Source organism: Oncorhynchus mykiss, chromosome 5 (assembly GCF_057628025.1).
Source record: "Oncorhynchus mykiss isolate SJ-2025 chromosome 5, ASM5762802v1, whole genome shotgun sequence".
Classification (NCBI taxonomy): domain Eukaryota; kingdom Metazoa; phylum Chordata; class Actinopteri; order Salmoniformes; family Salmonidae; genus Oncorhynchus; species Oncorhynchus mykiss.
The window spans coordinates 51,838,293-51,862,630 of NC_143026.1; the positions used below are offsets into that span (position 1 = coordinate 51,838,293).

The following is a 24,338-nucleotide window of genomic DNA, read 5'->3' on the forward strand; positions in this document are numbered from 1 at the left end:
ATAATGTGCTAATTCATTTTATTTTTCAAAAATAAATTATTGTTGACTTACATCTCAAGGCCATGCATGCAAGAAGTCTTGGCCTGGTGCACACATATTTCTATGTCCGTTTGATTGAAGACTTCAATCTGTCTTTTTTCCTGGCAACTGATTGCTTCTAGAAAGAAAGAGAAAGAACAACATGAGCTAGCTGCTAGTTTAAAGCAATGAAAGATTGTTACAAATCATGAATTTATTGGCTACATTTATGTGAATTATACATGCATTTGCTTACCTTGTCAAGCTTGAGTGCACCACAAACATCTTTCCAATGTGTTGATGTATCTTCATCTCCATGCAGACTCTTCCAACACCACAGGTAGGGAAAGGGTATTGTTCTGCAAAAGTGATGTTTTGCTTTGATGTCAGGTAAGCTCATATTATTGCTACCTTCGCTGTTGTGCTAGCTAACATGATACTGAAAAGTGACGCTAGCATATTGACATGCATATACCGTGCAATCGGAAAGTATTCAGACCCCTTGACTTTTTCCACTTTTTGTTACATTACAGCCTAATTCTAAAATGTATTCAATTGTTTTTTCCCCTCAAAAATCTACACACAATACCATATAATGACAAAGCAAAACCAGGTTTACATATTTTTGCAAATGTATTAAAAATAAAAAACTGAAATATAACTTTTACATAGGTATTCAGGCCATTTACTCAGTTTACTTTTTTGAAGCACCTTTAACAACAATTACAGACTCAAATCTTTTTGGGTATGACGCCACAAGCTCGACACCTGTATTTGGGGAATTTATCCCATTCCTCTTTGCAGATTGGGGTGGCAGGGTAGCCTAGTGGTTAGAGTGTTGGACTAGTAACTAGAAGGTTGTAAGTTCAAATCCCAGAGCTGACAAGGTACAAATCTGTCGTTCTGCCCCTGAACAGGCAGTTAACCCACTGTTCCTAGGCTGTCATTGAAAATAAGAATTTGTAACTGATTTGCCTAGTTAAAAAAGGTAGAATAATTATTTTTTTACCCCGTACCCTCCTTATTCACCCTACTTTCCATGTGTCTAGGAATAAGCCCGTGTCTCACAGTCCTTTGTCTTCTGTCCCCAGGCCCACCCCCCCTCCCCGTGTCATTGATGGCCATCGACCATGGTGCAGGGGTTTCCAGTACCTGGTTGAATGGGAGGGTTACGGCCCAGAGGAGAGGTGCTGGGTTCCGGCTAGTGACATCCTGGATCTAGCCCTCATTGCCGACTGCCACCGCTGACACCCTGGTCAACCAGGTATGCGCCCCTGGGGTGGTATTGTCACACCATGATCTGGTTCACCTGTCCTTGCGATTATCTCCACACCCTCCAGGTGTTGCTTATTATCCCCGGTGTATTTATTCCTGTGTTTCCTGTCTCTCTGTGCCAGTTCGTCTTGTTTGCCAAGTCAACCAGCACTTTTCCTTGCTCCTATTTTTCCCAGTCTCTGTTTGTTTCTAGTCCTCCTGGTTTCTGACCCTTGCCTGGCCTGACCTCGATACTGCATATCGCCTGGTACTGTTTGGACTCTGACCTGGTTTATGAACCCTCGCCTGTCCCCGACCTACTTTTGCCTACTCCCTTTGTTATAATAAATATCGGAGCTCAACCATCTGCCTCCTGTGTCTGCATTTGGGTCTCGCCTTGTGCCCTTATAAACAAAGCTAATCTGAGGAAAACGGTACTGAAGTTCTACCAGCACATTGACTGTAGTATTCGCTCTAAAAAACAGTGTACCTCTGCTACTCTGCTTTTCAAAATGCCTACAAGGCCCTCCCCCGCCCTCCCTTCTGAAAATCTGATCACGACTCCATTTTGCTCCTCCTTTCCTATAGGCAGAAACTCAAACAGGAAGTACCCGTTCTACGGACTATTCAATGCTGGTCTGACCAATCGGAATCCATGCTTCAAGATTGTTTTGATCACGCAGACTGGGATATGTTCCAGGTAGCTTCTGAGAATAACATCGACGAATACAGGGATCTGGTGACTGAGTTTTCAGGAAATGTTCAACGGCTCAGACACAAGACATATGTGTCAGGGTCTACAGACAATCACAGACTGCAAAGGGAAAACCAGCCACGCTGCAGACAGCAATGTCTTGCTTCTGGGTAAGCTAAACACCTTATTCGCCCTCTTTGAGGATAACACAGTGCCACTGACGCGGCCAGCTACCAAGGACTGTGGGGTCTCCTTCTCCGTGATCGACGTAAGACATTTAAGAGTGTTAACCTTCGCAAGGTTGCCGGCCCAGACGCCATCCCTAGCCGCATCCTCAGAGCATGCGCAGACCAGCTGACTGGATTGTTTACAGACCTATTCAATCTCTCCGTATCCCAGTCTGCTGTCCCCACATGCTTCAAGATGTCCACCATTGTTCCTGTACCCAAGAAAGCAAAGGTAACTGAACTAAATGACTATCGGCCTGTAGCAGTCACTTCTGTCATCATGAAGTGCTTTGAGAGACTAGTCAAGTATCATATTGCCTCTATCTTACCTGACACCCTAGACTCACTTCAAATTGCTTGCCGCTCCAATAGATCGACAGACGATGCAATCGCCATCGCACTGCACACTGTCCTATCCCATCTGGACAAGAGGAATACCTATGTAAGAATACTGTTAATTGATATTAGCTCAGCATTCAACACTATAGTACCCTCCAAGCTCATCATACAACATAGGATACAACATTTCCACTTCGCTGATCCTCAACACAGGGGCCCCACAAGGGTGCGTGCTCAGCACCCTCCTTTCCTCCCTGTTCACCCATGACTGCGTGGCCACGCACTCCTCCAACTCAATCATCAAGTTTGCAGATGACACAACAGTAGTAGGCCTGATTACCAACAATGATAAAACAGCCTACAGGGAGGATGAGGGCCCTGGTAGTGTGGTGCCAGGAAAATTACCTCTCACTCAACTTCAACAAATCAAAGGAGCTGATCATGGACTTCAGGAAACAGCAGAGGGAGCACCCCCTTATCCACATCGACAGGACCACAGTGGAGAAGATGGAAAGCTCCTCGGCATACACATCACCAACAAACTGAAATGGTCCACCCACACAGACAGTGTGGTGAAGAAGGTGCAACAGCGCCTCTTCAACCTCAAGTGGCTGAAGAAATTTGGCTTGGCAGCTAAAACCCTCACAAACTTTTACAGATGCACAATTGAGAACATCCTGTCGGGCTGTATCACAGCCTCGTATGGCAATTGCACCGCCCGCAACCGCAGGGCTGTCCAGAGGGTGGTACGGTTTGCCCAATGCATCACTGGGGGCAAACTACCTGCCCTCCAGGATACCTACAGCAATATTTTATCAAATCATTTTTATATATTTTTTATTTGATACCTCAAGGCGTCCTACATGATCCATAGTACGACCATCTTAATACAATTCCATATACCCCCCTGTCCCCAAACGCCTTAGACTCTAAAGAATTAAGCGTTTATTTTGTGATGTACAGCAACATTTTGGATGGGATGGCAATCAAATCAGTGTTGTTTTCACCAATATTTAGAGTGTCCTTTAATAGACTGCTAAAGAGCAAACCAAGCTTGTTTACATCCATTTTGGCTTGACTGACTATCATATTACACGTTTACATATACTTTCTCAAAGGACTTGATTCAAATGTTTTTTAGTGTTATTTATATCCTGGATTAAACTATCTCATGTAAACTTTGAGAACAGCGACATGTGTTCCAGTATTGAGAGTTCATAAGTGAACACAACTCCCTAGGCATTATTTGATTCAGCATATTAGTTCTAACAGTTTGTGGAAATATATCTAATTCTGCAATTAGGTTTGGTTACAATGGCACATCTCACCTTAACTGCCTGACAAATAAAGTTGCATCATCCTTACTCAGAAACAGACCCTAAAAACTTGTGTGCAGGCTCTTCCAAATAGGCCCAGCTGTTTGTATAGCTGGTCATGTTTATTTGTGCTGGTCTGAGGTTTGACTCTTGCCAGTGACTGAGAACTGTGTTACGGTTTGGTTTGGGCCCACTTTCAGAGTGCGTCAGTGGTAACAAGTCAGGTATTGTGTGGCCAGCTTTTTCGGGAGAGCGGTCCTGGCCGTGGTCACCTGTGACCTCTAACCACGCACTGTGGGCTGGGAGAGCACGGTAAACAAACATAATTGACCAAAGATCACTTGGCACATTATAACATTTTCGGCCCACACATTCTAAAATGGTAGGCTCCAAAAGGTAGGAAGAGTCATCCCAGGTCATATCTGAAAAAGGTAAATAATAAATAATACGCATGTGGTCTTTATGCATGGCTGATGCTTTTATTAGAAATTATTTGCTGACCAGAAAACAGAAAAATATTAGCTTTTTAAAATCTGGTATTGATTTCAGATGAACCCGTAAGGATGAGCTGAAAGAGCATTATGGGGTGTTTGGGTAGCTATTGTGAGAAAGGAAAGTTGCCTGCACAAATTACCTAGTTAAACCTTTGGGGTTGATAAATGCCCAACAACAAGCATATGTTGTACTTTTTAAAATAGTAAATAATGAAATAAATGTTTTATTAATAGTTAATAAGTAATTTATTAACGCATATTCATGAACGTTATTATGAAGTTACCCTTACATGTTTGAGGCATGTCCTATCAAATGTAGTCAAGTAAAATAAAATAAAATTTTAATAGTCACATTTGCCGAATGCTTACTTACGAGCCCCTAACCAACAATGCCGTTTGTAAAAATACGGATAAGAATAAGAAATAAAAGTAACAAGTAATTAAAGAGTAGCAGTAAAATAATAATAATAGCGAGACTATATATAGACTATATCTGGGGCTACCGGTACAGAGTCAATGTGCTGGTTAGTTGTGGTAATATGTACATGTAGGTAGAGTTATTAAAGTGTCTATGCATAGATGATAACAACAGAGAGTAACAGCGGTGTAAAAGAGGGGGGGGGGGGGGAGCAATGCAAATAGTCTGGGTAGCCATTTGATTAGGTGTTCAGGAGTCTTATGGCTTGGGGGTAGAAGCTGTTTAGAAGCCTCTTGGACCTAGACTTGGAACTCAAGTACCGCTTGCCGTCCGGTAGCAGAGAGAACAGTCTATGACTAGGGTGGCTGGAGTCTCTGACAATTTTTAAGCCCTTCCTCTGACGTTGCCTGGTATAGAGGTCCTGGATGGCAGGAAGCTTGGCCCCAGTGATGTACTGGGCCGTTCGCACTACCCTCTGTAGTGCCTTCCAGTCGGAGGCTGATCAGTTGCCATACCAGGCAGTGATGCAGCCAGTCAGGCAGTGGTGCAGCTGTAGTACCTTTTGAGGATCTAAGAACCCATGCCAAATCTTTTCAGTCTCCCGAGGGGAAATAGGTTTTGTCGTGCTCTCTACACGACTGTCTTGGTGTGCTTGGTCTGCTAAAGCCTTAAATCAACCCAGTTCCTTATATTCACTTTATTATGTCATTATTATCATGTTATATAATAACTGTGCAATATTGCTACTGATATTACATTTTAAGACTCATTGCTCATATTATTGACAGTTTTGAAAATGTATAAATTAAATGAAAATTCCGGTATGATCAAAACATAGCATCATATCCTAAATACATCATACAGGCTCTATTTTTGTATTTTGAAAGTTAAATATTGTGGAAACTTGATTGCTGACATGAAAAAGATTTTGGGACTATATCAACAATGGACTAATGAAACAAATACAAAAATATAAATTTGTGCTATTTAAAATAATAGAAGTATTATGCTCTTTAATTAACAAAAAAAGTTTTGCATATACAGTATCATGCTTTCTATCTATACTGAACAAAAATATAAATGCAACATGCAACAATTTCAATTATTTTACTGAGTTACAGTTCATATAAGGAAATCAGTAACTTGACATAAATTAATTGGGCCCTAATCTATGGATTTCACATGACTGGGCAGGGGCGCAGCCATGGGTGGGCCTGGGAAGGCATAGAACGACAGATTTGTACCTTGTCAGCTCGGGGATTTGAACACTACCTTGCCGCCCCTAGTCATTGTCTCTGATTGGGAACCATATTTAGGTAGCCTGTTTTGTGTTGGGTTTTGTGGGTGGTTGTTTCCTGTCTTAGTGTTTTCTGCACCAGTTAGGACTGTTTTGGTTTTTCCATGTTTATTGTTTTGTATTCTGTTCATTTGTATTTTTTCTTATTAAAGAACCATGAACTTTAACCACGCTGCATTTTGGTCCTCCTCTCCTTCCCAGGAAGAAAGCCGTTACAGAACCACCCACCACATCATGACAAAGTGGCGTGGTGAAAAGCAACAACAGCAGGAGAGGCAGCAGCAGCAACAGCAAGAGAGGCAGAACTATTTGGAAAAATGGACTTGGGAGGAGATCCTAGACGGGAAAGGACCCTGGGCACAGCCAGGAGAATATCGCTGCCCCAAGGAAGAGCTGGAGGCAGCGAAGGCGGAGAGGCGCTGGTATGAGGAGGCAGCACGGCGGCGCGGATGGAAGCCAGAGAGTCAGCCCCAAAAATGTCTTGGGGGGTGGCACACAGGTAGTGTGGCGAAGCCAGGTAGGAGACCTGCGCCAACTTCCTGTGCTTACCGGGGGGAGAGAGAGACCGGGCAGGCACCGTGTTATGCTGTGGAGCACACGGTGTCCCCAGTGCGGGTGCATAGCCCGGTGCGGTACATACCAGCTCCTTGTATCGGTCGGGCTAGAGTGGGCATCGAGCCAAGTGCCATGAAGCTGGCTCTACGCATCTGGTATCCAGTGCATCTCCTTGGGCCGGCGTACATGGCACCAGCCTTACGCATGGTGTCCCCGGTTCGCCTGCACAGCCCAGTGCGGGCTATTCCACCTCGCTGCACTGGCAGGGCGACCGGGAGCATTCAACCAGGTAAGGTTGGGCAGGCTCGGTGCTCAAGAGCTCCAGTGCGCCTGCACGGTCCGGTCTATCCAGTTCCACCTCCACGGACCAGCCTTCCGGTGGCAGCTCCCCGCACTCGCCCTGAGGTGCGTGTCCTCGGCCCAGTACCACCAGTGCCGGCACCCCGCACCAGGCCTACAGTGCGCCTAGCCTGTCCAGCGCTGCCAGAGCCTTCCTCCTCTCCAGCGCTAGCAGAGTCTCCCGCCTGTCCAGAGCTGCTAGAGTCTCCCGCCTGTCCAGAGCTGCTAGAGTCTCCCACCTGTCCAGAGCTGCTAGAGTCTCCCGTCTGTCCAGAGCTGCTAGAGTCTCCCGCCTGTCCAGAGCTGCTAGAGTCTCCCGCCTGTCCAGAGCTGCTAGAGTCTCGCGCCTGTCCAGAGCTGCTAGAGTCTCGCGCCTGCGCAGAGCTGCTAGAGTCTCCCGCCTGTCCAGAGCCGCTACTCTGCCAGTAGCCACCAGAGCCGCCAGTCTGCCAGGATCTTCCAGAGCCGCCCGTCAACCAGGATCTTCCAGATCTGCCAGTCAGCCAGGATCTTCCAGAGCCGCCAGTCAGCCAGGATCTGCCAGAGCCGCCAGGATCTGCCAGAGCCGCCACTCAGCCAGGATCTGCCAGAGCCGCCATTCAGCCAGGATCTGCCAGAGCCGCCATTCAGCCAGGATCTGCCAGAACCACCATTCAGCCAGGATCTGCCAGAGCCGTCAGTCAGCCAGGAGCTGCCAGAGCCGTCAGTCAGCCAGAAGCTGCCAGAGCCGTCAACCAGCCTGAGCTACCCCTCAGTCCTGAGCTACCCCTCAGTCCTGAGCTACTCCTCAGTCCTGAGCTACCCCTCAGTCCTGAGCTACCTCATTCCCAAGCTGCCCCTCAGTCCGGAGCTGCCCCTCAGTCCAGTGGGGCCCGTTGTTAGGGTTCCTAGGCCAAGGTCGGCGGCGAGGGTTGCCACTCAAAGGACGCTAAGGAGGTGGACTAAGACAATTATGGAGTGGGGTCCACGTCCAGCGCCAGAGCCGCCACCGCGGACAGATGCCCACCCAGACCCTCCCCTATACGTTTAGGTTGTGCGGTCGGAGTTCGCACCTTGGGGGGGGGGGGGGGGTACTGTCACGTTCTGACCTTAGTTCTTGTGTGTTTTCCTTGTTTTAGTGTTGGTCAGGACGTGAGCTGGGTGGGCATTCTATGTTGTGTGTCTAGTTGGTCTATTTCTATGTTTGGCCTGATATGGTTCTCAATCAGAGGCAGGTGTTAGTCATTGTCTCTGATTGGGAACCACATTTAGGTAGCCTGTTTTGTGTTGGGTTTTGTGGGTGGTTGTTTCCTGTCTTTGTGTTTTCTGCACCAGTTAGGACTGTTTCGGTTTTTCCACGTTTATTGTTTTGTATTCTGTTCATGTGTAGTTTTTCTTATTAAAGAACCATGAACTTTAACCACGCTGCATTTTGGTCCTCCTCTCCTTCCCAGGAAGAAAGCCGTTACAATATTTTGTCTGCTTATAAGACTGATGAAGGCCTGGTGGCTAAAACCTGTCCTTATGACTGCTGCTCTAAAAAATCTAAAGAAATAACCTGTGATTTGATCTCATTTGATGACTTTCTTTGGGTTTTCATATTGATTTATTACTTTATTTGCGTTATGAACACATTTGGTTACTCCTGGGCTACGACACCCAAAGACTTATCAAGAGTTGGGCCAACCAAATGTTTCATTTGAAGCCCTGAAGCCACTTCCTTATGCTAACTGTCACGAGTCCGACCGAGGGTGGCTCCCCTTCCCGTTCGGGTGGCGCTCGGCGGTCGTCGTCGTTCTTCCCCCTCCTTGTATGTTTATTGTTAGCACCTGTTAGTTAGTAATTAGTTGGGCTTTATTAGACAGCCTGTTTCTTTGTGCTGGATTAATTATTGTAACCTTCGTGTATGAAGTAGACGAACGTGTTTGTTCCTGGTTGTGTATTCTGCTGTACTGCTTTCGTCCCCCGTGTTTGGGGCATTTGTTTTTGAGCACCCAGTGTTTCGTGAGTGCATTAAAGAGCACAGTATCGAACTCTCTGTTACACTAACTTTATCCCGCACCTGAAAATGGAGTCAGCAGGAGCAGCGGCCAACCCTCTCCCATCGATGGAGGAACAGGTTCTCCACCATACCACCGTCTTCCATCGGATCTGCTATGGATCAAATGATGGAGAGAATGGACCGATGGGAGAGGAGTGGTCTCCTCTCTCCACCTTCGACACCCCCGGCTCCGGACTCCCCATCTCCCGACTCCAGCACTCTCCGTCTGACAGGCTTATGATGGACCGACGGCGGGGTGCCAGGGGTTTTTACTCCAACTGGAGCTATACCTGGCCACCGTCTGACCCACTCCCTCGGGAGCGGAGAGTGTCCTCATCTCCTACCTCACGGGTCGTGCTCTGGAGTGGGCGAACGCAGTCTGGAATGGCCCAGACTCAGCGAAGGAGCACTACCCAGAACGACTATTTCATCTCAGGCAGGAGAAGAGGAGCGCCCAGGATTACGCGCTGGAGTTCCGGATCTTGGCAGCAGGATCTGGGTGGAACAACAGGGCCCTTATCGACCACTACAGGTGTAGTCTCCGGGAGGACGTCCGCAGGGAGCTAGCATGTCGGGACACCGCTATTTCCCTGGATGAGCTAATGGATATGTCCATCCGATTGGACAATCTACTGGCTGCCCGCGGGCGTTCGGAGAGGGTCCTGTGTGTTCCACCACCCAGCCCCTCCGCTCCCATTCCGATGGAGTTGGGAGGGGCCGTGCCAAGGGGTACCGGAGGAGGAGGCTACCCCTGCACCAGCTGTGATCGGAGAGGACACACGACCGAATGGTGCTGGGGGGGTCCGTCTGGGAGTAGAGATGGCAGGCTTCTCGATCACCCCAGGTGAGTCAGCATCAAACTCACCCAGAACCCCCTGTTGGCCACATGTTTGTCTTTACTTTTTTCCTTAACTTTTTTCCCTTTTCCCAGCATAGGACGCTAGTCGATTCAGGCGCAGCTGGGAACTTTATGGATCGCGGACTCGCCCTTAATTAAGTTAGGGGTTCCGCTGGTGCCGATAGATTCTCCCTTTCCCGTGCACTCCCTAGATAGCCGGCCATTAGGGTCAGGGATGGTCAGGGAGACCACGGTTCCACTGGACATGGTGACGCAGGGGAATCATAGGGAGCGTATCAGTCTTTATATTATTGATTCGCCTGTGTTTCCAGTGGTGCTAGGGATTCCCTGGCTGGCCCGGCACAATCCTAAAATGTTGTGGAGACAGGGGGTTCTTCAGGGGTGGTCAGAGGAGTGTTCTGGAAGGGAGTTTCCATCGGTGCCACGTTGGTGGAAAGTCCAGACCAGGGTTCCACTGTGTGCATTCCCCCCGAGTATGCCGATTTGGCAATCGCTTTCAGTAAAAAGAAAGTGACTAAATTACCACCTTATCGACCGGGAAGGGATTGTACGATAGATCTCCAGGTAAACGCTGTGCTTCCCAAGAGTCACGTGTACCCATTGTTCCAGGAGGAGACGTTGGCGATGGAGACATATGTCATGGATTCGCTGGGACAGGGGTACATTCGGCCCTCCATCTCACCCGTCTCCTCGAGTTTCTTTTTTGTGAAGAAAAAGGAGGGAGGTTTGCGTCCGTGTATTGATTATAGAGGTCTAAACGCCTTCACAGTGAGGTATAGTTACCCTCTACCTCTGATAGCTACTGCGGTGGAATCATTTCACAGAGCGCAGTTCTTCACAAAACTGGATCTCAGGAGAGCGTATAGTCTGGTCAATATTCGGGAAGGGAGACGAGTGGAAAACCGCATTTAGTACCACATCGGGCCACTATGAGTACCTCGTCATGCCGTATGGGTTAAAGAATGCTCCAGACGCTTTTCAATCCTTTGTAGACGAGATTCTCAGGGACCTGTGCGGGCAGGGAGTGGTTGTTTATATCGATGACATTCTGAGCTACTCAGCCACTCACACCGCGCATGTGTCTCTGGTACGCAAGGTGCTTGGTAGACTGCTGGAGCATGACCTATAAGTGTTCTCTAAACGAGCGGTCTCCTTCCTGGGTTATCGCAATTTCCACCTCGGGGGTGGTGATGGAGTGTGACCGCATTAGGGCCGTGTGTAATTGGCCGACTCCGACCACGGTAAAAGAGGTGCAGCGATTTTGGGGTTTTGCCAACTACTACCGGAGGTTTATCCGGGGTTTTGGCCAGGTAGCGGCTCCCATTACCTCACTGCTGAAGGGGGGCCCGGTGCGGTTACAGTGGTCAGCAGAAGCGGACGGAGCTTTCAACAGGTTGAAGGCGCTGTTCACGGATGCACCCGTGTTGGCGCATCCGGACCCCTCTCTAGCATTCATTGCCCTGCCGGAAGCTGGTGTGTAGGGCTCTTTAAAGTCCTGAGGAGAATAAACGAGGATAAACGATTACAACTCCATTCCTATTATTGTATTAACCACTCGTTTCATGTCTCTCCTCAGGCCGGTGGTAGCTGGTCCCCTGCAGGACAGTGAGGTGCCGAAGGTCCCTCCCCCGCCTCTGGACATCGAGGGGTCCCGGCGTATACCATACGGGCCATTCTGGACTCAAGACGCCAGGTGAGGGTCCTGCAGTACCTCATGGACTGGGAGGGGTATGGTCTGGAGGAGAGGTGCTGGGTACCGGTGGGGGACATCTTAGATCCATCAATGTTGAGTTATTTCTATTGCCTCCATCCGGATCGCCCTGCACCTCGTCCTCCGGGTCGACCTCGAGGCCGGTGGGGGGTGGGGGGGGTACTGTCACGAGTCCGACCGAGGGTGGCTCCCCTTCCCGTTCGGGTGGCGCTCGGCGGTCGTCGTCGCCGGCCTATTAGCTGCCACTGATTTTCGTTCCTCCCCCTCCTTGTATGTTTATTGTTAGCACCTGTTAGTTAGTAATTAGTTGGGCTTTATTAGACAGCCTGTTTCTTTGTAACCTTCGTGTATGAAGTAGACGAACGTGTTTGTTCCTGGTCGTGTATTCTGCTGTACTGTTTTCGTCCTCTGTGTTTGGGGCATTTGTTTTTGAGCACCCAGTGTTTCGTGAGTGCATTAAAGAGCACAGTATTGAACTCTCTGTTAACTGCGTCTGACTCCACACCCACGACACCCGGAGCGTTACACTAACTTTATTTGCATTATTATGAAATTACCAGACTGATTTATATGTTTGTCCGTTTTGAATATGAATACACTTACCTTATCTTTGAAAACAGAGGCTGTGACTAATACACATGGCGCAAAGTCAGTATTCAAGTAATGGCAAGAATAAAAAGGTTTTAGATATAATCATTTTGGAATGAATCATTTGGCATGAGGCTAGACTTGGAAACTTTTTACATGAGGTGTTATTATAAATCTACTTACTGAAGTTTGAATTTGAAACAAAGGGGATTTTTGTTTTCAAAAATGCATTTTGTTCAAATTACACAAAAGTATTGATTTATATTTGGACACCTCTGCTTAGCCTGGTCCCTCTGCTTAGCCTTGTTTGTGCAATTGACATTGACCATAGGAAATGGCAAGACAGCACAAAAGCAGATCTGGGACCAGGCTTAAGAGTCTGCTAGCCCCTCACTCCTAAAAATATAGGTGCAAGTTGGAACCAAATAAGGTTATTGAGGGCGATGCCTTAGGGGAACCACAGTGCATTCGGAAAGTATTCAGACCCTTTCCCTTTTTCCACATTTTGTTACGTTACAGCCTTATTCTAAAATAGATTAAAGAAGAAATGTTGATCATCAATCTACACACAATACCCCATAATGACAAAGCAAAAACTTTTTTTAACATAAACATAAACAGAAATACCTTATTTACATAAGTATTCAGACCCTTTGCCATGTGACTTGAAATTGAGCTCAGGTGCATCCTGTTTCCATTGATCATCCTTGAGATGTTTCTACAACTTGATTGGAGTCCACCTGTGATAAATTCAACCATCTCTGCAGCACTCCACCAATCAGGCCTTTATGGTAGACTGGCCAGACGGAAGCCGCTCCTCAGTAAAAGGCACATGACAGCTTGCTTAATGTTTGCCAGAAGGCACCTAAAGGACTTTCAGACCATGAGAAACAAGATTCTCTAGTCTGATGAAACCAAGATTGAACTATTATGCCTGAATGCCAAGCGTCACGTCTGGAGGAAAAGTGGCACCCTCACTACGGTGAAGCATGGTGGTGGCAGCATCATGCTGTGGGGATGTTTTTCAGCGGCGGAGACTAGTCAGGATCGAGGGAAAGATGAATGAAGCAATGTACAGAGAGATGAAAACCTGCTCCAGATTGCCGAGGACCTAAGACTGAGGCAACGGTTCACCTTCCAACAAGACAGCGACCCGAAGCACACAGCCAAGACAATGCAGGAGCTGCTTCAAGACAAGTCTCTGAATGTCCTTGAGTGGCCCAGCCAGAGGTTTTGATTCAACTCTTGTTATCAATGCCAACACTGGAGTGATTTTACAGTGTTAATTTAACTCCTGTATCAACACTAGAAATGTTACACTGAAAAATCAACTCTGGCCAATGTGCTATCTTCCATACATGTTTAAAACCTTTGGTGATCTAAGGATCAGGCCTGAGTGTTTGGTTTGACCAGTGAGAGGGGGATGTATGTGGGGATGTGTGTGTGTGTGTGTGTGTGTGTGTGTGTGTGTGTGTGTGTGTGTGTGTGTGTGTGTGTGTGTGCGCGTGCGCGGCATGTGTAAGGAACCGACACTGGAGAAGAGAAGAAGGTACGGGGAGTTGAACATTTAATGTGGAACAGTCATCGAATAGGACAGAGACAGCGTCAGAACTGGGTATATAAAGACAAACTGACATTAATCCTGAAGCAGGTGTTTGAGTCCAGGTGAGTCCAATCATTGCTGATGCACGTGACAGGAGGGGAAGCAGGAGCAGGCGTGACAGCATGTTTGTGTGCGTTCATGAGTGCGTGCTTTCTTACATATATTTGTGTGTAATACAGTTCAGCACCTTAAAGGTAAAATCTTTAGATTGTTATCTCTGCACTTTGGCCAACCTGTCGCGACAAGTGACTCTGTTTCTGAGAAACAGATTTGCATAGAGAGAGAAAACATCTCGAACCAAACACCACCTCATAACCTGCTAGTGACTAAAAGTGGTATTTGTGTCTGTCTTCCTGTCTGTGTATTTCTGGTTTCTGTGTGCAGGTGTTTGTATGTGGTGCCAATGTATGTGTATTTGAGATAGTTTGTTTAGTTGGCTTTTTTTTTGCACTTCTCACTTAATTAACGGCTACAATACCTCTAGTGACATTTTCCCTCAGACATCTTTGTATGAGCGATAGAACAGTAAAATATGTCCTGCAATTTGTTTTATAATGCTACTCTGTTCGTCAACAAAACAAAAATAATAACAAAGGTGCTGGGGTGAACAATGGCACTGTGAACCCGAATACAGATTCCATATTTAAAGAATCAATGGCTATTTAAAAGTCAAAAAATGTATTTACCAATCCCGGATTGCCCCTTTAAAGGACAACTCTGCTACTTTTGCTTCTCTGTGAGGTTTTCAAGTACGATCCCTGAGATGACTTATACAAGACTGTAAATATTTAAAATAGACACTCAAAAACCTATAGAATGATGTTTATAGTCAGCGTACTCCAATATTTTCTATTTGGCTCAAACTCCAATGATTCCATTCGCCAAAACCACTCCCACCATCACCGACCGAAGTTGCAACTACAGCAGCCTTGGTGCCCTTTCCAAACAGCCTATGTTTTCGTATTGAATTACTTGTAAACATCCTACTTTTTATTAGTTTGAATAGGCCTCCAGTGTTGTTGGATGGTTGCTTGGATAGTCGCTGTGGCGATTTGTCTGTTATCGCTGAAAACACTATTCGGATGCAGCAGGTTTAGCTACTTAGCTAGGTAGCATTGCTAATGTTAGCACTGAAGATACAGGCTGAGAGACTAGGATTCCATAATGATTTGCCTGTAAATGTCATAATAATGCTTTTGTTCTTCTAACAGGCCTACATGTTGTTTGAACTATTGTGTAAGACAGTCACTAAGATGAATCTCGGCTGTGAGGACATACGAGGCTGTAGTCAATACGCATATAACCTAGACTACACTTTTAAATGTAGGCTAAACATTTATGTACATTTATGCAAAATATTATTTTAATGTTGGCCTTTTTAGAGACAATTTTTTTAAATGTGAATTTCTGGCTCAGTTGACAGCCCCATTTATCTATTTCAGTAGTAGGCTACTATTATTAGCCTTTTAAATCAAAGTGTAATTTGCATTTCGGGACGATTCTGAGATGGTTCTTCTTATTCTCGAAGAAATCCCCATCAAAATCCATCAATTTAAGCTAATAGATACACTATATATACAAAAATATGTGGACACACTTGAAATTAGTGGATTCAGCTTTTTCAGCCACACCCGTTGCTGACCAGTGTATAAAATCGAGCACACAGCCATGCAATCTCCATAGACAAACATTGCCAGTAGAATAACTTTACTGAAGAGCTCAGTGACTTTCAACATGGCACTGTCATAGGATGCCAACTTTCCAAAAAAATTCTGCCTCTGGATTCCTCTGGAGCAGAGGAAACACGTTCTCCGGAGTCATGCTTTACCAAGTCCGATGGACGAGTCTGGGTTTGGCAGATGCCAAGGGAATGCTACCTGCCCCAATGCATAGTGCCAACTGTAAAGTTTGGTTGAGGAGGAATAATGGTCTTTGGCTGTTTTTCATGGTTTGGGCTAGGCCCCTTAGTTAGGGAAGTCTTAACTATACACCATAAAATTACATTCTATATGATTCTGTGCTTTCAACTTTGTGGCAACAGTTTTGGGAAAGCCCTTTCCTGTTTCAGAATGACAATGCCACCGTACACAAAGCGAGGTCCTTGACTGGCCTACACAGAGCCCTGACCTCAACCTCATCGAACACCTTTGGGATGAATTGGAATGCCGACTGCGAGCCAGGCCTAATAGCCCAACATCAGTGCCGACCTCACTAATGTTCTTGTGCCTGAATGGAAGCAAGTCCCCACAGCAATGTTCCGACATCTAGTGGAAAGCCTTTCCAGAAGAGTGGAGGCTGTTATGGCAGCAAAGGGGGTACCAACTCCATATTAATGCCCATGATTTTGGAATGAGATGTTTGACAAGCAGCTGTCCACATACTTTTGGTCATGTAGTGTATCTGTTTTTTGCATGGGCTGCATATCAATCCACAGAGTTCGGCTATGTCGGCCTTCCGCATCTGCGGTGGAAGGTGGCCAAGCTACAGTGGTTTTTCAGACCATGTGACATCACGAAAATCAGTCTTCTCACGAAAACGTCTGTAGCGTCCAAACGGTTTGGCCTACAAATGAATATGACTCTCACGAACACGATGGAGGTAGTTTTGCGCCAACGGAAATAAGGGGTTAAATATGTCCAAAAAACGAAAACATTTTTTTTATCTCCGAGATAAAGGACAGACACTTCAAAAACATATTCCTTATGATACATTTTTTTTACTGTCTTTTTTGCCATTTATGAATGCATTTCTATGGGCTATAGTAGTACATTTTTTTGTGACAAAACCATCAGTTGGCCTAGTTGAAAATGTGATGAAACCCATTTCCCTTGTATTGAATTTAGCCTCAAAGTAATTTTTATGTCCACTATGTATTTACGCACAGACTTGTATCTGCAACAAGTCAATTTGATGGAAACACAACTCTGATGGTATAATGCACTGGGGTTTCCCTTAGCTGGAATTGACATGCCTTTGGCCTATAAAAAAATGAAAAACCATAAATAAAATTATAGTGGACCAAATTGTCCAAGAGAGGCTATCTATCCTAGCCAACACCGAATTCGCACTTCTGCACCATTCTCTCACACCTTGCACACAGCCTGCTGCTGTGGAGAGAGAGAGAGAGATAGAGGAGCCTTGTCCTAGGCTACTGTTGGTTGCGAAGATGGAGGCCTTTTTCATTGAAGTAAAACAAAAGTTAGAGGATAAAGAGTATGTCTATAGTGAAATGCCTACAAGGGGAATTTTATACGTTTTAATATTATAGTGGACTAAGATGAGAAGAATGCAGGCTCCTGTACAGCTCCCTGTTCAGGTAGGATGCAATTTTGGAACTGACATTTATTTATAATGATTTGTTTTATCATTATTATTATTGTATATCATTGTTGTTATTGTAAGCCTATTTATTAATTGAAACTAGTTTCCTTAAATATGCAAAACCTGTTTTGTTTAATTCTTTTGAGACATTTTCATTGGCTAAATTACATTTGATCGATCTTTTTAATTGTGTGCTCCATATTTAGTTTAAGATAGATTATAAGTAGGTCTGTTGTAAAATTAACAACATTAGCCAATTTCTGTAATTTGTTGGGTATGGTAGGCACTTGCTCAAGTCTCTTACAGCTGAACAGTGAGGTGGACAATTATTGTTTTAGGAAAGTAGCCTAAAAAACAATAGGCTATGAAGTTTTGCATATGTTACACATTGAAAGACAATGAATACTGTTTTTGTAATTTGTTATAGGCTTTTTTTAAGGACACAAATGTGGCTCATTTGACCAATATCCCTTATTTATTGATGGCACTGGCCCAGTCGGATCTGAAGCATATGGATATCAGTTACATTTCTCAAATGTCCTGTAAATTAAAATCTTTCCTGTCACATTGTCTGGCGGCAAATGTTCCTAATGGAGACCCTGACATGTGCATATTTTTTTAATGCAGATTTTAGATTATTTGAATGACAATTTGTTGCCAATTTAATGGAAACTTATAGACACCCTAAAGACACTGGCTAGTGCACCAGTTTAGTGTCGCTTTGATTATGCATTCACATCACGGTTCACCAGCAGCCACAAACATCTGGGAAAAAAAGGTTGCTAGATCAAATCCCCAAGCTGATAAGGTAAAAATCTGTCATTCTTAGCAAAGCAGTTAACTCACTGTTCCTAGGCTGTCATTGTAAATAAGAATTTGTTCTTAACTGACTTTCCTAGTAAAATAAATATATTATGCAACTTTAGTTGTGATACAAATGTTGGGCTGTATATTTTTGTTTTTAAATCATTCTAAGGCTGCATGATGTAACTCTAATGATAATTTGAAAAAAGTTGCATGAAAGGCATGAGCTCTGCTTTGTTTTTTTGCGCAGGCTGCACACACTTCATCAGTCTCTCATTCACAATTTGACAAGCACTTGACAATGCGGTGGCATCCCCCCTGTGTGGCCATAATGCCCCCTAAAAAATCCATGTCTATTGTGACCAGTGGCCGTTGTGCCATTGGGCTGAATATAATAATTATACTGTAATTCCCTTCTCCCGGCTGCGAGCTCCGAAGCACCTCCCACTCACATGGCTCTCTCAGATATCTCAATTATTAGCCAATGCCTGTCACTTCGGGCCTTTCTCACATCTCAACTCCGAAGTAGCTACAAGTGAGGACAGACACATCGGGGGACGCAACTGCGAATTCCAAGGAGCATATTGAAGATGTTGGAAGATGTACATTTCGTCAGCCAACAAAATGAGTAGGCCTAACAAACAGCAAAAGCACTAGCCTATGTCAATCTACTATCCCCCATAGTACAAATGTTGAGCTATTCTATTGGTCAACTTGTCCTTCTGTGCGAGAAAAAAATATTCCACACATGGTCTGTGACAGTTGTGGGATGGGATAGATCAGAAAGTTTAGCTTAAAATGTTGATAAACCATTATAAGTGCATTAATGAGCACACGTCAGTAGAATATAAGTGAAAACTTTCCAAAATGCAATCAATTAGCAGGAAAACACCATTCTCAAAAGTAACCGCAAATGCAATTATGCTTTATCATTAAGCTGCATTTCTATGGTGAAAACCATCTTCCCCAAACTTGAAACTAACATGCCGCCTATGTATGCTAGTTAGGCTTTACACCGGTCGTTAAGTGGATTAATGTGCTTAATTTTAAGACGTTATTTGGCCACTTTAGTTGTAATACCAACCTAATCAAAATGGATAGGCTAGGCTGGGCTAGGCTACATGTGGTGCGCGACTATGATTTGAAAAAGTCGCAAAACAAAGGTATGCATTATTTCTTGCCTTACTGCACATAAGCTAAGCATCATTCACAAGTGATGGGCTAATATTGTCACAATATTGTTCATTGCTAAATAATATATGTGTGAAATTTGTTTTGATTTAGAATGGACCATTATCATGCACCTGTCTCGAAACAGGGGCAGGGGAATAAAATATGCGTAATCTATGCACTTAAATAGCGAATGGAGGACACTTTTCCCGTGGTTCATTTTAATGCCAGCCAGGTTGGCTATTCTCCTGTTGTGAAGAGAAGCAATGTGCTAAATATTAGGAAAGTTGACAAATAAATATAGTGGGCCATGAAAACTGATGGGATCCTCCTCTTTTTAATAAAGCCCATCAAAACTCTGTTTTCTAACTCAATTGCATATCTGTAACGCATTTCCTCCTCTTCGTCTGAGGAGGAGTAAGGATCGGACCAAAACGCAGCGTGGTAAGTGTCCATATTGATTTATTCAAAAACACAACTGAACACAAAATAATAAACGTGAAATATACAAAACCGAAACAGTACCGTGTGGCCCAAACACTCACACGGAAACAGACAACCACAAACCAAAAGTGAAACCCAGGCTACCTAAGTATGATTCTCAATCAGAGACAACTAACGACACCTGCCTCTGATTGAGAACCATACTAGGCCGAACACAAAAACCAACATAGAAAAACAAACAAAGACTGCCCACCCCAACTCACGCCCTGACCGTACTAAAACAAAGAATAAAATAACAGAACTATGGTCAGAATGTGACAATATCCTATAGAAATGTTGCACAACATGAGCTCATGGGCTCTCGTTAAGTGTTTGATTTGATTTTCGATTACATTTCCATTGATGTCAGAGTGATTAGAGGGACAATAGAATGCTGATTATCAGGCAGTTAGCAAGGTTGGTAGGCTACTAATGACCATCAGCAACATCAGAGCTTGGAGAAACCTACTAGTGACAAAACAGTCAGTGAAATTTAACTGACTTATGACCTGTGTGACGGTAATATGCTCAACATAACAGCCCTATGCTGGACCGAATGGTGAGTGGGTTGAGTGCTAGACTGCGTAGACTGTCACGTGACTACTCGACACTCAAGGAAGATTTCAGGGCTATTTTACCATTGGAACATCCCTGATGCTGAAGATCTCTGAAGGAGTCTAGGGTTTGTTTTACCTAAACCCCTGGCACGTTTTAGCCTCATCATTAGCTTAACATTTGGCATCTAAGCGCACACAAATACACTCTCTACCTGAGGGAACCAACAACTCAAGAGAGCCACTTTCACAGGTGTGAACGCCACTGAAGGACAAATTAGGGAAAACTCTCTTTGAGTTTCAAATTCATAACTAGCCCTGGTACTTAGTGTCACTCTTGAAGCTAGGGGGCACTATTTTTATTTTTGGAAAAATAACGTTCCCAAAGTAAACTGACTATTTCTCAGGACCAGATTTTAGAATATGCATATAATTGACAGCTAAGGATAGAAAACACTCTAAAGTTATCAAAACTGTAAAAATATTATCTGTGAGTATAACATAACTGATATGGCAGGAAGAAAGCCTGAGAAAAATCCAATCAGGAAGTGACTCTTATTTTGAAAGCTCTGTGTTCCTATGCATCCTTATTGACCATTGAAAGGGATATCAACCAGATTCCTTTTTCTATGGCTTCCCTAAGGTGTCTACAGCCTTTAGACATAGTTCCAGGCCTTTATTTTGAAGAATGGGCGTGAACGACCACATTACGTAAGTGGTCAGGTGGGGGCTCTCAGAGTGATTTTTGCGCAAAAGAGAGGTCCTAGTGAAACTGTCCCAGTTAATATATTATCGAATAGATATTTGAAAAACACCTTGAGGATTGATTATAAAAAACGTTTGCCATGTTTCTGTTGACATTATGGATATTATTTGGAATTTTTGTCTGCGTTGTCGTGACCGCTATTTCCGGTGGATTCCTGGGCATAACGCGACAAACAAACGGAGGTATTTTGGATATAAAAAATATCTTTAAGGAACAAAAGGAACATTTGCTGTCTAACTGGGAGTCTCGTGAGTGAAAACATCCAAAGATCATCAAAGGTAAACGGTTCATTTGATTGCTTTTCTGATTTTCGTGACCAAGCTTCCTGATGCTAAGTGTACATAATGCTATGCTAGGCTATCGATAAACTTACACAAACGCTTGTATTGCTCTCGCTGTAAAGCATAATTTCAAAATCTGAGACGACGAGGTGATTAACAAAAGGCTAAGCTGTGTTTCGCTATATTTCACTTGTGATTTCATGAATACGAATATTTTCTAGTAATATTTTTTGACTGTTGCGCTATGCTATTCAGCATTGCTGATGACAAATATACCGGATCCGGGATGGGTAGTTCTAAGAGGGGCTTTATAAATAAATGTTATTGATTGATTACTGCTAATGGAGTGAGCCTATGGCCATATGCAGTGTTTTTTAGAACAGCAGTGGCGGTATGAAAGGGTTGGAGTGTCAACAATACAATGGTATAATATCTCATTGCTGAAATACAGACTTCAGTTCAATTGGATTGGATTTAGGTTAGAAGTTGGGTGAATAAATAAATAAATTATCAAAATTCCTGTATGTTGATGACATTTTCCAAATCCAATCAGTTTTCCACTTTTGATTCAACATCATCACACTGAATTTTGTTTAAATCATGTGTAAACAACTTCGATTCAACCAGTTTGTGCCGAGTGGGCCCCAAAAACCACTGCAGTAGACTTGAGAACCTACTGTACATGTTACCGGTGTGAATTGGCTAGCTAGTTAGTGGTGCAGCTAGTAGCTTTTCAATCAGTGATGTCACTCGCTCTGAGACCTGTTTCCTTTGCTGTGCAAGGACTATGGCATTTGGCAGTTCATATTATAGCTCTGTAGCTCTTATTAGGTCAAACCGCCATGATAGAAAGAAAGCTACAAAGAAGTTGGAAATGTCTTCATTGCCTTGGGAAGAAAACACAACAAATCAATTTGTGTAATGTTTCTCTTCAAAATTGAAGCCGAAAGGATTGACCTATTATTTTCAGACTATTACCACAAAGCCTATGCGATTATATCCTACAAGTTATTTTTTTCATATTTTTATTTGCCCGGCATGTGCATGAATCACAACATTTAGTGGCAGACAATAAAACTATGCTGACTGAACCCAATCTGTGTTTAGTTACCCACATTGTTACATTGTAATTAGCTCACAGGGATTATTTGATTCAAGTCAGTCACTATTTGGTTTGGGGCGCATATAATTGACCACTCTCTAGAGTTCCTCCCAGAAATATGTGAAGTGACCAATTAATTCTCAAGCAGTCCTTGTGCTCCATCTATGTTGCATTCTACTCATAACACCAAAAAACTTTTCCTGAAAAGAAATTAAACTGCAGTAACAGGTTCTGGACACTGTGTGTCTTCATTGAGCAGAGACACATTCAAAATGACCTTGTTCAAAACCATCAAAACCGTTATGTATCATTGTTAAGTTGGGACTGACTGACTTATAGACCATTTATATTTGTCTATAAGTAGTTATTTATGATGCAAGGTGATTTGTAGAGCAGTCAGTCACAATCGGCTGCAATGTCGAAAGCCCCAAATGTTTGGTTTAGTCCTAGATTTATGGGCATTGGCACATACAGATCACATTCATTCATCTTTATCAGTCAATCAGATTATACAGCTTCACCTTAAGGTCAATTAATAAATCCCAGTATGATTTTTGCCTTCTCTACCTACCTGTAATCGTTTGGATTGGAAAGTTCCTGCACTCCTTCCATGCTGTAGTGGTGAATCTGAACTTTCACTCTAAATACAAGTTGTGTGTAATGGATCTTGTCTAAATATGGCCACTTGACTCATAGTCATGCGATTCACATGGTGGTCTCTATGACCTTGTCAGTTCACATCAAGTTCCCTCCCAGCTAGCATATAATGTCCTGAGAATCATATGCTTCTTAGAGCTTGGTGAGAGTGTGGATGTCCTGTGGTTATTTTGCATACAACCTTCCCATAATGTTCTAGGAATGGTGCAGGATGCAAAGCTCGCACATAACGTTCTGAGAACCATATGTTTCTTAGGTAGGAATTTCAGTACTTCAGCATCACGTTTTCCACAGGTTTCCTCATGATTCTATTTAAAGTCATGTTCTCAAAATATTCAGAGAATGTTAGAAGATGTTTTTCAGTTGTTTCAATCTCAAGACCTTCAGACTGTTAAATAGCCATCACTAGCCGGCTACCATCCAGCTACTCAACCCTGCACCTTAGTAGCTGCTTCCCTATATACATAGACATGGAATCACTGGTCACTTTAATAATGTTTACATACTTCTTTACTCATTTTATATGTATATACTGTTCTATTATACTGTATTTTTGTTAATGCCACTCCGACATTGCTTGTCCTAATGTTTACACTACCGTTCAAGTTTGTTCCAATGGCACGTTGTGTTAGCTAATCCAAGTTTATCATTTTAAAAGGCCAATTGATCATTAGAAAACCCTTTTGCAATTATGTTAGCACAGCTGAAAAAGTTTTAAGGACTTTATTCAAAAACCTCCAAATAATCTATATTTTCCATTCTCAGAACGTTAATAAAACGTCCCAGGAAAACTTTCAGGGAACCATAGTAAAACGTTCTCAGAACCTCCCTGCAACATAACAATTAACGTATCCAGAACAGGGGAAATGTTCACTCCCGTTCTTAGAATATTCAGAAAAAGTTACATTTTACCTGTCAGGAAACGTATGGCTTCGTTCCTAGAACTAATGGGAAATCAAAAATGTTCGTTCCCCCAACTTCCAAGGAACCAAATGTGTTAGCTGGGTTCTGACCTCAGAATGCCCCTCTCTGTTGCTCTCTGCACCAGACAAGGCCTCTATTATGCTGATATGCTGTCTGTGGTTATTTGCTGCAGTGGACTGGAGCAGAGTGTAGTAGAACAGTCGTGCGCACAGGTTACTATTTATTGTTCATTTGACTTGCAAACAACTGGTGGCTTTTATGGAAGCGAGGACAACCTTTGCTCTGTTGTAGTTGTTGTATCTCGGACTTAACAGATCATGTACTCAGTGATGCTTCATTGGAGTGAATCGAAAACATAGCTTTCAACCTTGCACTCACACAAACAAATATAGAATATGGTTGCCCTCTCAATCTGGAGATCTATCCACTAAGAAGACTATCATTCACTAATGAAACCAATGATAAACTCCTTGCTTTAGTTAGGATGGAATCCTTTAAAAGATTAACTCTGAACATCCATAAGTGGGTTTCCCCTGGCCTCTAC

The 24,338-nt window shown here is 43.8% G+C and overlaps 1 long non-coding RNA gene across 1 annotated transcript; it reads right to left on the minus strand.

Moving 5' to 3' along the window:
• Window positions 1-22,864, minus strand: LOC149983506 (uncharacterized). The gene is made up of 3 exons (XR_016496130.1): window positions 22,785-22,864; window positions 275-377; window positions 1-157 (listed from the first exon to the last, which is right to left on the minus strand). It is a non-coding gene; the product is annotated as an uncharacterized LOC149983506 (long non-coding RNA).
• Between the last annotated feature and the right edge of the window lie 1,474 nt (window positions 22,865-24,338).